Source organism: Abramis brama (assembly GCF_963993115.1).
Source record: "Abramis brama genome assembly, chromosome: 6".
Classification (NCBI taxonomy): Eukaryota; Metazoa; Chordata; class Actinopteri; order Cypriniformes; family Leuciscidae; genus Abramis; species Abramis brama.
In genome coordinates, this window is record NC_139968.1 from 975,765 (window position 1) to 993,260 (window position 17,496).

Consider the following 17,496-nt stretch of genomic DNA (forward strand, 5'->3'; position numbering starts at 1 on the left):
GGCAAACATAATGCAAGCGGAACGAAACTGCTCGTTATTGTGTGGTTGACGGACCGTTTATCAGTTTGGACCAGTGCAGCGCGAGCCGATCGTGATCAAGTGACACTTCTACTACACAGCGCTAATAAGAGATCCAGTAAAGAAAGCATTTGAATTTGCCAGAGAAGTAATAACATCGCTGCGAGATCTAGAGAGAAACATTCACATTTCTCCGTTATTAACGGATCAAACAGCGCGTGGAAACCAGGAAGAAACAATGTGCCGTGAATGAACTGTGTCCACAGATCAGCAACATTCACCATGGATTTACTGTAGTAACACTAACTGCACCCATGGAAGTCTGGCAGGAATAGGCTATATAATGCCTTCAAGTAACATTACGTCGGTTTTATTTTGACATTATGAATACAATTGCTGCCCTCAAATGTTAATCTGAAATAAAATAAACCTTGGTTTATAACTACTACAATATTACATTTCACTTTTTCCTGTTTTGTTTTATATGCTCATAAGAAGAATCAATTATAGCTCCAGAATTACTCAAAGTAAAAAATATCACACTTTATTATGTTAGTTTTAATATAAAAAAAAAGAAATCAAGGAAATTTCTCAGGCATTTCTTTCTTTTTGCTGTATCAAAAACGCACCGAACCGTACCGTGACACAAGTGTATCGTATCGAACCGAACTGTGAATTTTGTGAACCGTTACACCCCTTATATATATATATATAGTGCTGGGAAAAAAAATAATTGCATCCAAAATAAAAGTTTGTGTTTGCATAATATATGTGTGTGAACTGTGTATAATTATTTTGTATAGAAATACACGCATATGCATGTATTAATTAAAAAAAAATTGCATGTATATACCGTATATACATTTATACATAATTTATATTATATATAAATATAAATAATTTATATATAAATAAAAATATTAAATATATACATGCATATGTGTGTATTTATATATACAAAATAATTATACACAGTACACACACATATATTATGCAAACACAAACTTTTATTTTGGATGCAATTATTTTTTTTCCAGCACTTCATCAAAGAAGAGCCTCTTCTATATGTGTGTGTGTGTGTATTATACAGTTGGAGCTACATATATTAAAAAAAAAAAAAAAAAATGGCGCAGAAGTACAACTCACGCTGGAGGAGAAAGGTGAAGAGCCAGCAAAATACTTGCAAAAGATACAGAAGAAAGGTTGGGAAATTTACATTTTATTGTTTTTATATTGTCATCTGCAGTGATTGAATATAAGCACATTCACCCAAGTTCTGTATTTACGTACCATTTGAGGTGTTGGTACTTAACTTGCCACTTGATATTTCCACTCCACTACATTTTAGGGAAAAATAATATTTTAATGTTTACTACACTACATTTATCTGATAACTATAGTTTCCATTTGCTTTACAGATTACATGAAGCTTCAGAGTCAAAACAGCACATTTTTAGATTAATTTACATGAATGATTTAACTGATTCAGGTCAATAACAAATCTGATAATTGGCCAGGACATAATCAACCAACCTATACATGTAAATATTATGTAATTTACTTACACTTTTGAAACTGAAGTACATTTACTGTGATATCATATACTTTAATACTTCTACTAAAGTCTTTTTCATCATCCAAGTAAATAATCACCTCTTTTAAACAGATCCAATAAAATGTTAATATTTTAATCCCCATGAGGGGAGAATTTATAGCAGGATTTCCTACAGTATATACTGCATTGTTGTAACCTAGGTATGCCTTATAAATTTGCATGCGAGTGTTAAATATGCTTAATGTATTATCATTCTCGGTTTTCTGCAGGACACACAAGGACAGGAAAATAGAGGTAAAACGTGCAAAAATGTAAAACAACTAACTCCATTTCCTTCAGTCTCCAAGATGGCATGTAGTTTATTTATTCTGTGGAAATCGCATGTTGCAAAGCTTTAAATTTTGATCGACTGGAGTGTAAATTCAAATAAAAGTTAATGTGTCCAATAAAACACTGTTACTGAAGTGAGACCTTCAAACCTCACTTGGGTTGTCAAGGGTTTACTGACAGCTCAGGTGATTATTATAACACTTTAATAGTCTAGTAATTAGTAATGTGTTTAGCATAAGTATAATGAAAAATAAACATGTTCAGACTAGTAAGCCATAAATTCACCAATCAAGTAAAAGCAAATTGATCAATTGATTTTTTTTTTCTAGAAGCAACAAACTGGAGGTCAGATGATTGCAGCACCGAGCAAGTGACCAGATCTGCTAATTTGGAAGACTCTTCAAACACAAATGTGTGTAACATCCATTACGCCAACCATTCATCCCAGTGCTATGGACACACAAGTGAGATGCATCACTCTGGTCTTAATGTTGAATCAGAGCCTGAACAGCCTATTTACATGGATACATTTTCTGAGCACCTACCTGAATTTGTTGAAGAAGGGACTTTAGATGACAATGCGTTATTTGATGAAGACTTTTCAATTGATGATGACCTATCATTTGAAGACAGTTTTGAGCTTAACCAAGAGGAGGGAACAGAACTCGAAAGCTCTACAAACACTGTAGATCATCCACTGTACAGAAATGCACCAATTTCTGTTGCAGAGAGTCTTCTCCTCATAATGACTTTTGCAAACAGACACAAAATAACAGGAAAAGCTCTCAGTGATTTGCTTACATTAATATCTCTGCACTGCCCCTCTGATACACAGACTGAGTGTCTTAAAAATTTACACAAATTTAAACAGTTTTTTGATGATCCCTCCTCTCTGCTTTTGCACAAATATTGTAGCTCATGCTTCATGATTGTTGAGAGTACAGACACCCAGTGTAAAACCTGTGAAGCCAATGTGTTGATGGAGGGGTCAACCTCCTATTTCATTGAGGTTCCCATTGAAGCACAACTGAAGAGATTGTTTGCTCAGGAAGGTTTTGAAGAAAAACTTAAGTTCAGGTTTAATAGACATAAAAAGTGTCATGACAGTATTGAAGAAATATATGACGGAAAAACCTATCAGAAATTTACTACTTGCAATGGGCCTCTCAGTGATTCCAGAAACATTTCGTTAATGTGGAACACAGACGGCATACCTATTTTTAAGTCTTCAAAGTTTTCTGTTTGGCCTTTTTATTGTGTCATAAACGAGTTAAATTTTGTTGAACGCACGAAACGAGAAAACATGATATTTGCAGGTGTTTGGTTTGGGGATTCAAAGCCGTCAATGTTGACATTCCTTGAACCACTGTGTGGCACTCTGAACAAAATTGAAAGAGAAGGAATTTCTCTTCAGTTTGCAGGAGCTCAAGAACCTTTCATATGCAAAGCCTTTACCATTGCAGGAACCTGCGATTTGCCTGCAAAAGCTTTGGTACTTAATAGTGTTCAATTCAATGGACATTTTGGGTGTCTAAAGTGTGAACAGCCAGGTCAAACAGTGAAGACTGGAGAGAGAGGTCATGTCCATGCCTTTCCTTTCCAGAAGACAGATCCAAAAGGCCCGCCTCGTACTCACAAGGGGTTTGTAGATTATGCTAAGATGGCCTATGATTCCAACAGCGTTGTTCGTGGGGTGAAGGGACCTACGTTTCTCAGCAGACTAACAAGCTATGATTTGGTCTTGGGCACAGGTATAGACTACATGCATTCTGTACTACTGGGAGTAATGCGTCTATTGATGTTTTTGTGGTTTTCCACAGAGTTCTCTCGATGTGAGTTCAGTATGGTCAGATCAATCAAAGAAGTTGACAAACGTCTGAAAGAAATAAGGCCACCATTTATGATTCGATTCCCTCGTTCTGTGTCTTCTCACAGGATGTTCTTTAAAGCATCTGAGTATCGGTACATTTTGCTGTTTTTCGGGCCAGTTGTATTCCGGGGCATTCTTGCAGGACTGTACTACAACCATTTCCTGCTCCTTAGTGAAGCAATCTTTATTCTTCTGATGGAGTCAATAACCCCTGCTCAAATAGATCATGCTGAGAAACTACTCTGGAATTTCTGTTCTCAAATGAGTGGACTCTATGGTGAGCGATACATGACAGCCAATTTGCACTTACTTGTCCATTTAGCTGATAGTGTGAGAGCTCTTGGACCTCTGTGGACACACTCTTGCTTTCACTTTGAAGACAAAAATGGGTACTTGCTCCGTCTTATACATGGAACCCAGAATATACCTGCCCAAATGGTAAATGCTGTAAAGACTATACAATCTCTCCCTAGCATCACACAAAACATAAAGCTGAACATAGTAACTACTGAGTTTTTGGCCAGAATGACAAATAGCAATAGTTATCAACCAAGTAATGTTGTCAATATTGTGGCCATGTTAGGGGCATCATTCAATAGATGTCTTGAAACTGATGATGTTTTTCTTCTGGAACAGTTTCTTGGTCAGGCTTTACATAGTAATGTCGTCAAGGCATACAACAGAGCTCAAATAAGGAAAATAATTTACACTTCCCAGCAGTATGTCAAAACCAAAAGACGAAACAATTGCACAGTGTTATTTTGTGATGGTGCGCAGATCAAATATGGACAGATTAAATTATTGTGTTCCTACAAAGAACCCAATGAAGGTCAGAATGAGATAAAACTTGCAATTTTGAATGAATTTGCAGTTGCAAGCATAAATCTTCTACAAGATACTTTGACAGGTGGAACGTGTTTCCATATTGTTAGCCTCCTGGAAGTTCCTGTGAGAAAGACAGTGGTAGGACTTGAAAGTATTTTGGGCAAGTTGATGTTCATTGATTTGTCCTCAATGCCTGGTATTGTGTTTGCTGCACATTTCCCTAACAAACTTGAAAGGGACTAAAGATATTATAAAGTCAAAGATATGATCTTATTTTGAACAGAAGAGCCCATGATTTTTCCAACTAGTTGAAAATCCTTACTGAAAATGTAAAATATGTTGATGGACAAATAGTTTATACTGTGATGCCATCTCAACTGTTTTATATGGGCAAATCTATTGTCATACAAAAAGGTCACTTTGGGGCTAACATGAGAAATGCATACATCTGAATATACAACATTAAATTTATTAATGATATGAGTTTTTGGCAGTTAAACTTTGATACATCTGAAATGTTGAAATTGTAATTTCTTTGCTCTCAAGTTACCAATAAATTACTGTTTTTATTTTACAATGTGTTTTGTGTGGTTAATAAAATTATTTTACTGAATTACATGCAGTGAAATATTTCAAATCATTTATAGAAAATAATATAAAAGAAGAGGGTCTTTGCAGCCTAAAATAAAAGATTTACAATTAATTTATTCATACAGTAATACATTATATAAAAAAAATCATGTAGATTAAGATATCATATGATATGAAACAACCAAGACAGTGATCCAAGTCTGAGAATTCAATGAGCACTTGTGGAAATCTCTTCCTTTGCTCTATCTGAGTTTAGCATGAGATGCATGAATTGAAGCTGGGATGAGAGTATATTGAGTTCATGGAGAGAACTCTCTGATTTCTCTGTCTGAGATCACAAAGAGACACAGAAGTTGAGAAACTCTGAGCATTATATTAGAGCTTGTTGAGATCTCTTCTGAAACTTAAAAGGAGACTAAATTGAGATTTAGTGCATCTTATTGCTCCAGAGAAAAGCCTGAGACACAGGAGAAATAAACCCTTGTCTCAGTTTGGTGTCATATGGATCTCAAAGTTGTCTAGGAGAAATAAATGAAACATTTTGGAGATCTCTTTTCAGATTTTATTTTCCTCTGGGTGTGCTTAAGGCTCGACACTATGAGGGACTTTTTTCTCCAGCAGCTGAAAGCCATAAGAGAATCTCTGTTTTCTTCTCAGACCAAGGTGCACAAGGATTTAATAGCCTTCAAGGAGTTGTAGCAACAATGGGTTGTACATTAACAAATAGCTCAAATGTTCTATAGGGATTTTTAATAATTAATCATGAATATGATTAATATTTTGCATATTACAGTTACATTAATTTATCGAAGCTGAAACTAGATCGATATATGAATGATTACCATAACGGGTTATGGTTCGTCATTACTACATCAATAGTCTTATTTCAAATCGAAGTTATGGGATAACTTTTAATGGAATTAATTTAGTTATCAAACAGTCTGTTTGTCCAGCAAACATTAAACGTAAGATTAACTTATCGACTCACAAAGAAAATTATCCTTCTTACAAACGCAAGAAAGAGTATTTTTTCCTGGCCTTGAAAAAAACCCAACTCTCTGCGTTTGTAAAATTAGGTTACTTAAATCGTAACAAGATAAAGCATGTAGCTAGGATCAGCATTTCATTGACTTTATAGTTATGAGCAGACAGACAGAATCAATCGAGGATATATGGAATTTTAATAATTGGACTAATACTACATCGAAACTATGAGTATACACAGAGTAAATACATATATTTACAACAGAAACATACGGACGAAAACATTACAAGACCAAACGGATAACAGATGAGAGAGAGAGAGAGAGAGAGAGAGAGAGAGAGAGAGAGATGAGACCGGAAAATGAGAGAGATGAGAGAAAGTGAAACTAACATGTGCGATCAAAGAAAGATCACAGTTAGGCAAAATCACAGACCAGGTAACCTTTGAGAGACAACAAGAAATCAAATCACATTAAAGTTCAATAAACTTATCTTGCAAAATGGTTCTCTTTGTTGCCGAAGAACGCAGAGTCGTGCGTGCGTCGTTAAGAGCAGTGTGCGTGTGTTTCTGCAGGGCTTGCGCTCTCGTCTCTTCCGGTGAGCGCAGTAGCGGGATTTTCAAAAGAGTCTTTTTCTTTGATTTGAAGTTGCTTGCTGCGTTTGCTTCGCTGAGTCCGAAGACGAAAATAAAGAAAAGACTTAAAGAAAAAGAATTGAGAAACGGAGGAAAGCTCCCGAAAGAGCCATGGATCTTCTCGCTGACGAGGAGGGTTCGTAAAAGAGCTCTCGGAGAAACTTCGGTGTCAGTCTCTTATGGAGAGGCTGGGTTCACGCCTCTGTTCGCACGAACAACCAATGAACGTCCAAAGATCTGAAGCGGGAAAAAGTTCCTTTGTCTCTGGGGGAGACACCCACTCGAGGGAGTTATGGTGTTGTCAGAATTTGAGCCTTTATACTCTAGTAAGACAATTCATATAGTAATAATCATATCATTGCAATCTATTATCGAGATTCAACTCCGTTAGGTCTCAAGATTTAAAATGATATAAAACATGTCATATGAAAGATTATAGGAATACGCAAAGTTACATAAGATATACATAAGCATTTTAAAGTTTGTTACATGGCTAGAAATAAGGTTTACCCAAACTGTGATGTGCACTAGGCTACAAATGGAGATTAAGCTTGAAGGAATAAACACGGTACACACCTGATTGGTCTAACCTTATTACCAGAGTTTACAAGAACACACAAACTACACCACGTAAAAGGAAAATGATGAGATGGGAAATTACATCCATGTTTACACATTTCTCAAGTGGTTATACATATATAAAAAGTAGGGTCAACACTTTATTCCTACTTCTCTCCTAGAATCTCAGTGAGATTCCTGGCTTGCTGACATTCCGTTAGGGCCATAAAAATCTTTATCAACCTAACCAAAGTGGGGGAGAGAGGAAGGCAGTTGCCAGAGAAAGTTAGTGAACATTCTTAAACCAGAACATTTATGATTCAAGGCTACGCATTAGAAAGTCACACCTCTATTATAAAGCAAAAACTAATCACACATGCATAATGTAATTGTACATATATTAAAGGATATTCTATCCTAATTCAAACACAAAGGGATGTTTGTGTGTGTGTGGGGGGGTGTGATGTCACGTAGCAGGAGAAAGTTTCGTTATCTCTTTGGTGCAGAGAGGAATGTTAGTTTCAGGTTCTGGAGTGTCTCTGAGGTGCAATTAGTGTCGTAAAAGTCCATTTGCTCCAGTCTCTCTGGAGCCGGCGTATGATTTGTATTTGGGAGTCAGGAGGTTACAAGCTTTAGTAAGCTTTAGCAAAGAACGTTTTGGGAAGGAATGTGCTTAGAAAACACAGAGAGTCCGAATTTGTTAATTGTGCACAAACGAACGAATGATTCATAGCCCATATATGCTACAGAGTCCATCTTGACGGAGGAGCTGAATTTCTACAGAGAGAGGCTAGAGGCACAGGTAAAATCTGACCGCCAGCTGCTGGAGGAAAACTTTAATTCTGCTAAACATGGTGTTGAAGAAATGGTGAAGGCCATTGGGGAATCTGTGACCAAGAAGATGGACGCTGTGGACAGGACACTCGACACGCTGGCTTCGAGGATCACTGTAATAGAAGCGGAGGTCTGCAATATGGTGGTTTCTTCTTCTTTTGAAGCAAGCAGGCCGACACGCTGTGCTTATGGCCTTTTGAGCAGAGCTGAAGCACTTTCATCCACCCAGGTGCCAGATGTGGGACAAGACGGAGATCTTCAGAGTGTGGCTTCTTCATCTCTGATCAGCCCTGGTCAGCGTGCGGTGTTGACCACAATAGGGTCCTTTGAATCCATTCCTGACCAGACCTCAGAACGAGCTGAAGCACTTTCATCCATCCGTGTTTGGGATTTGGGACGCAACATGGAGATCTTCCTGGACCTTCAGAGTGCGGCTTCTCTGTCTCAGATCGGCCCAAGTCAGTGTGCGGTGATGACCACAGCAAGGTCCTCTGAATCCATCGCTGACCAGACCTCAGAACGAGCTGAAGCACTTTCATCCACCTGTGTTTGGGATGTGGGACGCGACGCAGAGATCTTCCTGGACCTTCAGAGTGCAGCATCTCAGTCTCAGATTGGCCCAAGTCAGTGTGCGGTGTTGACCACAGCAAGGTCCTTTGAATCCATCCCTGACCAGACCTCAGAATGAGATGATGCACTTTCCTCCACCCAAGTTTCGGATGTGGGACGCAACACGGAGCTCTTCCTGGACCTTCAGAGTGCGGCTTCTTCGTCTCAGATCGGCCCAAGTCAGTGTGCGGTGTTGACCACAGCAAGGTCCTTTGAATCCATCCCTGACCAGACCTCAGAATGAGATGATGCACTTTCCTCCACCCAGGTTTCGGATGTGGGACGCAACACGGAGCTCTTCCTGGACCTTCAGAGTGCGGCTTCTTCGTCTCAGATCGGCCCAAGTCAGTGTGCGGTGTTGACCACAGCAAGGTCCTTTGAATCCATCCCTGACCAGACCTCAGAACAAGATGAAGCACTTTCATCCACCCAGGTTCCAGATGTGGGACACGACATTCAGGTCTCCGTGGACCTGAAGAGTTTACCTCTCACTCAAGCTGGTTCCTCGGGACTTCAGAGACAGCCCGCTTTGCACAAGCGCAAGCTGGCCCAGTCTCCAGACGATCTGGAACCCGAACTAGCTGCCAAACTAAGGCCCTACACGAGACTGAGGCACACTAGACAGGAGAAACTTACAGGCTGAATTCTTCAATTTACAAATGGACAGGCTAAAAACTACTGGTATGTTTACATTTTCCTCTCCATTGTACGTTGAGGCTAAATTTATAAATATTTGTATAATTTGGCTTGTCATGAGTGTTAACCTGTTAGTTTGAATATTTATTTTTATTTTTTATTCAGACACCAAGGGCCTCTCAGGCAAGGCAGAAGTAATAAAAGGAGCTGGTGAGAGACACAGACTCTGGAGTCCTGGCTGGAGCCCTCGGGGGACCAATGATCTTCTGGTGTACCTAGGAGAGAGAATTAAGACCACTTTGAAGAAAAAAATTAAACGAAAGTTTCTAAAGCTAGTGTTCAAGTGTCAATAAACACATAACACCCTGACACTTTAGTACACTCTATTTTGCACACTAGTTAATTGTTCGTTGTTGTTGTTAAAATGCATATACTTTGACCAAAGTTTTCATTCATGAATACATTTAATATATTCCATTTTGCACACTAGTTAATTGTTCATTGTTGTTAAAATGCATATACTTTGACTGAAGTTTTCATTCATGAGTACATTTTATATACTCCATTTTGCACACTTGTTAAATGTTCGCCGTTGTTGTTGATGTTAAGTTTTGTATTTTAATAAACATATGTTTGTAGCGACTGCGAGGATGAACCAAACACAAACTAATCTTCTTCCAGAAGATTAATTCAAACTTTCCGCTTCTCGCCGAATGAAGGGGGAAGATTTGTTCAGAACTTCTCATCATCATCATCAATCTTGCCATCGGGTCCCGGCGCCACCAGTCTGGCTATTTAAAAGAGCCCCCCCCAGCACTATGCAAACTTCAAAGGGATGAGCCCTACTAACGAAATAACTGGTCAATGCTAGATTTGTTGCCGAACACTGATTGGTTAAGAGAATGACAGAGACCAAGGTCCCACGAGAGATGAACAAAACAGATTTCAGCAGGAAATATCCATGACCTCAGATTGGAATGTCTTAAACCCCATAAACTTTACACACCAAGAGACTTTACATATCAAAATCCATAAAACTCATCCCAGAACAATTCTTGACTGACCTATAATCAAACATCGTTCAACTACATAATTCTTTGTTGTCTACAACCTATATGTGTCTATACTTGTTTAGATCCCATACAAGTCATGAAATCGTTAGATATTAGATGTGTGAATGAAAGTGTGTACTGTTTCATATCAATGCTATCTTACGAACACAACTAGCAAGATGGCTGAAATTAAATCTGTTTAAAATGTTTCGTATTCTGATAATTAGAAATCATGTCTGAACTGTTGCATCTGGTCTCCGCTTAAAGCTAGAGAACCGACACCCCCAGGGAAGACATGATTTACAACTTTGAAAACAAAGCAGCAGTCAGAACTCCCCTTTGTAGGAGTAACAAATCCTTTTTTTGTTTTAAAAAACCTTTAAAAACCAGCACAGAGCATTAGTTAAGGGTTCGCAGAACAAAGATGAAGATCAAAACCAGACAGACTAGTAACCATGTAGACGCGCAGAGACAAAGAACCCAAATTAAGATCAGAAGAACGGGTTCAAAAGCTTTATTCAAGCCATCTTACTACTCTCGTCTCAATTTCCTTTCTTTTCCGTTGTGAGTCTCGGTTCTAAGTTAAGTTTTGCGGCAAAGTTTCGGTCCACGTTTCTTCTGCAAAGCCAGCTTCAAACAAAGACTTCCATCCACCCGCCAGCACACCACCACACCACACCACAAGGAGACCAGCCAACGAACTCGGGAAACCCCTTTTATGTCCAAAAAGGGAATCCCAAGAGAAAAAAAGGAACGCAAACAAGCAAGTACTGCCTCCAGACTCTTAAACTGAACTGGTGTATTTGATACAGATTTAGTAACCCACCTAAGAAACGAAGGTAAATTCAGTAAATTCTTAAAATAATGAAATTATTAATTATTGATCATAATCCATTATGAATAATAATTAATTATATTTACGCGGGCTTATAAACACTACATGTTCAACAAGTTTGCTTTTGTCAGTAGTCATTATTTTACCCAGTTTGATATTACGAATTTAAAAGATAGGGATGAAATGGGTTTAAAGTTGGATGTGTAAATAGTGTGAATATTTTGAATGTGTTTGTTCTTTGTGTGTATAAACATTGCTACTATCTACAATCCCAATATAGATTTATCTCTGTCTGTATTGTGGTAGCATAATGGTCCTGCACAAAGCAGCACAACCACATCCAGAACCACGGAGAGCATCATCTATCACACCCAGTGATGTTCAGGACCAGAGATAGCGCCTGTAACACAGGTGTGCACCGTTTCTCCTCTGACAGTGAGCTTCAGCTGCCGGCTTTTGAGCCCAATTAGCAGCCACATAAAGGTTCCAGAAATCATACAGGATCATTTAGTTACAGGGTGCAAATTTGACCTTTGACCCTTGACCTTTTTTGGTTTTTGATTTACTCATATTAAAAATGCATATGAATGAACTAATGTCATCACATGAGTTGTACTGTCTTGTATACACTCACTGGTAATGCACTTTGCACCCATTCTACATGTTTGTACTATACACCATAATGTGTAAATTTCTAAAATTTTACTTTGTGGATGTATATGGCTCCCTCTAGAGTGAAATAGTGTTCCTTCACTGCCAACTTTCTCTGTCCTACCTGAGTGTTTTCCCTAATACAGTTTTTTACAATCACTATGACAATTTAGTCACTATGAGTCCGACAATTTAGTCACTATGAGTCCGTCACTATGACTATGACTATGACAATCACTATGACAATTTTTTCAATACTCTTAACAAATTTCCTAAACTCTTAACGCACCAACACACCTACAACACACAATTGGCAAAACAGTTAATTTCATGCTCAAAATCACACATTGTAAACTAAACTCTAACACTAATTTTCAAAATACAATAATACAATGAATGAATGAAGTTTTATTATTGTGTCATGCGTATGATTACGCCCAGCCCGCATGGACTTACAAGACACCAACATTAATAAGCATAAGTAAGAGGATTAATATACAAGATAGACATACAAAATAGACAGATCCAGAGTACATCGAATACATTGCTCCCCAAATAATAGTAATAGAATTAATAATAATAATAGTACATATGTATTCAAATACATGCATGTATGTAATCATATACACGTGTATTCTCATTTATTCACATAACCACCCATATAAACCCATAATCCTACACAGAACAAAATTAAATCTAATTAAATAAACTGGCTTGCCTTCTTTTCCAGACCTTTGAAACAAAGTTTGCGAACTTAAATACATCATAGTTAAACAAGCATAATAATTTTTGATCATCAGCATACCAAAATATGTCAGGAATTTGTCGTGTAACTTCCAGAAACAAAGATTCTCTTAGGTCATCATAATGTGTACAATACAAAAGTAAATGAGATTCACTTTCCACTTCACCAAGACCACATAGCACACACAATCTGTTTTCCTCTGGAATATTTTTGAATCGACCAACCTCAATGGCTAAAGGCAAAATCCCACATCTCAGCTGTGCAACCAAAGATCTCTGGCTTCTAGATAAACGAGATGTAACATATAATTCTGGACTAAAATTCTGTTTGATACAGTATGCATATATGTTCTTAATTTTGCCTTTAATAGAACATTTTCAAACCATTTCAATAACAGCTTGTGTTTAAGCGAATTAACATTACAACTTAAATTATTTCTGTAGATATACAACATATCCACCTCCTCAAAAATAGAATAGATCTCCTTTACCCATGGGGACCTGTGAGCTTTACTCCAACTAAATACTCTCTTATTTACTCTATCCTCTGCCATTCTGATTAGTCGATTCCACAATCGTATCATTTCACATTTTCTCTGTACAACTCCTGGTAAAATGGTAAATGGACTGCATTTATATAGCGCTTTCACAGACCTATGGCCACCAAAGCACTTTACATATAGCCTCAAATTCACCCATTCACTCACTCATTCATACACCGACGGCGGTGTCAGCCATACAAGGCGCCATCCAGCACATCGGGAGCAGCTGGGGTTAGGTGTCTTGCTCATGGACACCTTGACACTTGGTCAGGTGGATCCGGGGATTGAACCACCAACCTTCCGGTTTGTAGACAACCTACATGAACCACTGAGCCACTGCCGCCCTACCCAGCCCACATCTCCCTGAATTGCTAGGATCGCAATTAATAGTAATTGCAAATTTATGAACCCCCAAAAAACATTGTATGGCTCTATTCTGTATAGTATCTACCGTTTTGGATTCTTTCAAGCCCCACACCCCTGCAGCATAATTCAGTATAGGAGAAACACATGCATCATAAAGTCGAGTATATGTAGAATATCCAAGATCCTTACATACTTTTAGTTTATTGATAACTGATCCTAAAGCTCTCCCTCCAGTATCAACAAGTGACTTAATACCAACTTCGTAGGTCAAAAAATCATCAAGAACAAAACCCAAATATTTATATGAACTAACATAGTCCAAATTGACTGAGCCATAGCTAAATTTATGTGTACTTCTTTCAATGCCTTTCTTTCTAAAATGCATTACATGTGTTTTGCTTTGATTTATAGCTAATCGCCATTTACAACACCACAGATTAACCACATTTAACATTTTCTGTAATTCAGACTCAGACTCAGCCAACAAGACTATATCATCCGCATATAGTAGTATTCCCAATTTAATACCATCAAGTAATACTCCTAAATTAGCATCCTTAATTTGTAAAGCTAAATCATTCACAAATAAAGCGAAAAGGGTTGGGGAGAGTACATCACCTTGTTTTTCTCCAAAAGGTGTATCAAACCAATCAGTAAATAAATCATTAATCTCGACACTAGCAACTGTACCGCTATACATTACTTGTATTGTTTTATAGAATTTTCCATCCACTCCTGCTTCAATTAGTTTAAAAGCAAACAGCTCTCTATTAATCCTGTCAAAGGATTTTTGAAAATCAATAAAACATGCAAAAGTGGATTTACTTTCAGCAATTCTAGCTCTAATAATAGTTGATACAGAATATATATGATCAATGCATGCTCGTTTCCTTCTAAATCCATTCTGCTCATCAACAAGATACTGACCCATTTCTAAGTACTGTGTAAGCCTATAATTCAGTATATTAGAATACAATTTATAGGCTGTACTAAGAAGACTAATTCCCCTATAATTAAGGGGCATTCTAGGATCATTTCTTGATGACTTTTGAACGGGTTTAATAATAGACTTATGCCATGTTGACGGGATTATACCATGGTCAAAGCATGTCTTAAAGAGATGGAATAGGATCTCTAGTAGCTGCAGAGTTTTTAAAGCTTCATTTGGGATCCCCTCTATACCAGATGCTTTCTTCAATTTTGCATTATCAATGGCCCTTTTAACCTCTTCCATAGTAATTTCATGATTCAGAAATATATTTGGACAATAATCTGGTGTATCCATAATCATCTCAGACTTACATTTCTTAACACGAATGTTATTTAAATGTGCATCATCAAAACCTGGCGAAATATAATTTCCTGAAAATAAATCTGAAAAATCTTTGCCCCATTTTCTAATCACTATTTCTTTTTTATTTTCCGTTTCACCATTCTCATATATTAATTTCCATTGGAATTTTTTTCAATTTCTTAGGACCCAATTTGTTTATTTCTTTCCAAAATTGTTGTGGGTTATTATTTTTTAATCGATCTAACTGTTATGCTTGTCCTCTTCTAAATTGCCTTTTATAGAACAGTATTCTCTGATCAAAAATAAACTGAGTTTGTGTATATTTATCTTTAAGTTGTCGTCTAATCAATGGATTTTTGCATTTTAGAAATTCCTTTTCTGCATTTCTTTTATTGTTCCAAAGTTTTTTAAGTTCCGCATTCCAGTATGGCCTGGTCCTACCCACTTTCTGACATGTATCCTTCTGACTTCGAAAATTAGATTTTGTAGGTAGATGTGTATTTATTTCTCTACATATTACATCACAAAATGATTTGTACCAATTCATTAATTATTGTATTTTAATTATTAAAAAAGTTATCTGGAAATATTCTAGGTCGTCGTCTAGTTCTCAGTATCATTTTCAGAAAAGTGCATTTCAGTAGAGAACGAGGCATTAATTTTAAATGTAAACATTAACAAAGAATGATCTGGTAACTTACATCCCTCACCTATAAAATCAAAGCATGTAGGGGTATTATCCAAAAGCTCAGATGCAGTGATCACTTCAAATTCAATGCAAGTATGCAGACAATCATGGGAAGTTATTATATAATCCACAACAGCTTTTCCCTTTGATGATATAGATGTAAAATGATCTTTTTCAGGATTTATTCTCCCATTTAAAACACACCATTTACAGTCCCTGAGAAATTCAAGAAAGGATTCCCCATGACTGTTTGCATTTACATCTATAGACACTCGGGATGGGATATGATCAATATCTTCTATATAGTCATCTTTATTCGAGATACGACTATTAAAGTCTCCAGATATATAAATGGCATCAGCATTCACAGAGTAAAGCTGCGCTAACAGGTGATTAAAAAAAGTAATTGAGTCCTGTCCTCTTGTAGATCCCTCTGGCGGTAAATAACAAGAAAAAATCACTATACTGTACTGCAGCTCCCGGTGTTCCAGTCGTATACCTATTATATCGTCCATTGTTTTATCAATCACATTAACTCTAAAATATTCCATCAGATTGTTTTTAACCAAAATACCAACACCTCCTGAAGGCTTTCTAGCTCTTACATGTATCTTTCTATTATTACCAAACCAAGAATAATCTGGAAAATCAATATAACCATCGCGAGGTAGATGCGTTTCATTTAATGAGATAATATCAGGGTTTAAAGTCTGCAATAATGAAATTCTGAGATTACAGTTCAAAGTAGTCCAGCCATTAATGTTCCAATGTGCCAGAGACAAACAGAAAGGATCGACTATGCTTACAGGTTGGGCGGATCCTCCTCAGCCTCTCCCACCTGCAGCCGTTGAACCAGCTTGGGTGGCGTCAAGGGTATTTACATCAGAATTAATCCGCTTCATCAGACGGCCGTTCCCCGAGACATAGAAGTCCTTTCCCGTCGGTATCTCCTGAAGAAGCGCTTTAAAATTGAGCTCAAGCATACGATCAGTATGGGACTTAGCTGATTTCAAATAAACCTTTTTAAACCGACTGTTGTTCTTCAGCTTTTGTTTGCACCTAAGCACCGCCACTTTTTCCTCCACCGTGCTGAAGGCGGCCTTTACCACACCAGGACCGGGTCCTCTTGCTCGCATTCTCAACACTCCAACAATGTTGGGTAAAGGATCACATTCCAGGCCGATCTCCAGTAGCTCTCTTACTTTTCCTTTCAAGTCTTCTTCAGCATCATAAGGCAATCCCATCATAACGATTGACACGTCAGGATCGAATTTATTAAGGAGTTTAGGGCTCGAGGTCCATATTTTTTCTTCAAGAGAATCCAGCCGAGATTTTAAAATCCCGATTTCCAAGTCAATACTTTCCCTTATTTCTTTGAACTGACTTCTTCAGCTCAGCTTTCATAACTTTTTCCAGGGATCCATGCATGCTGTCCACTTTTCTGTTGAACTGCTTTTCAATATTATCCATCTTTGTGTGCAACAACTTCATCTCCTTCAGCAACACACTTGTTTCTTTGTCTTCTTCCTTGTCCTGTGCTCGGTGGCGGGTGTTAATTACCTTTTCCGCCATAGCTGTTCATCAAACAAATTAATTGCGTATTCAACTGGTTCACCTATGCAGTAGGAAACCAGAAATATAACAGTGTCTCTCCAAATATTTTATCCGTCAAAAAATTGTTTATATTAAATCCTCTTTGTTATGATAATATTAATTTAGTTCACATTTAGTCACAGACGCCGACATACGCCTAGTGCCTGGCAGCCATCTTTATATGTGACATACACTAGCAACAATACACTATGTCTACCAAAACACTGCAAACATGTCTCAAAATCAAATAATTTTTCAAAACACTAACATATGTTCTCGTCCAACAG

At 37.5% G+C, this 17,496-nt stretch overlaps 1 long non-coding RNA gene across 1 annotated transcript; it reads left to right on the forward strand.

Annotated features, from left to right (window-relative positions):
* The first annotated feature begins 1,147 nt into the window (after positions 1-1,147).
* LOC311085816 lies at positions 1,148-5,142 on the forward strand. The gene is made up of 3 exons (XR_014606967.1): positions 1,148-1,220; positions 1,843-1,867; positions 2,233-5,142. It is a non-coding gene; the product is annotated as an uncharacterized lncRNA (long non-coding RNA).
* Positions 5,143-17,496: the final 12,354 nt, after the last annotated feature.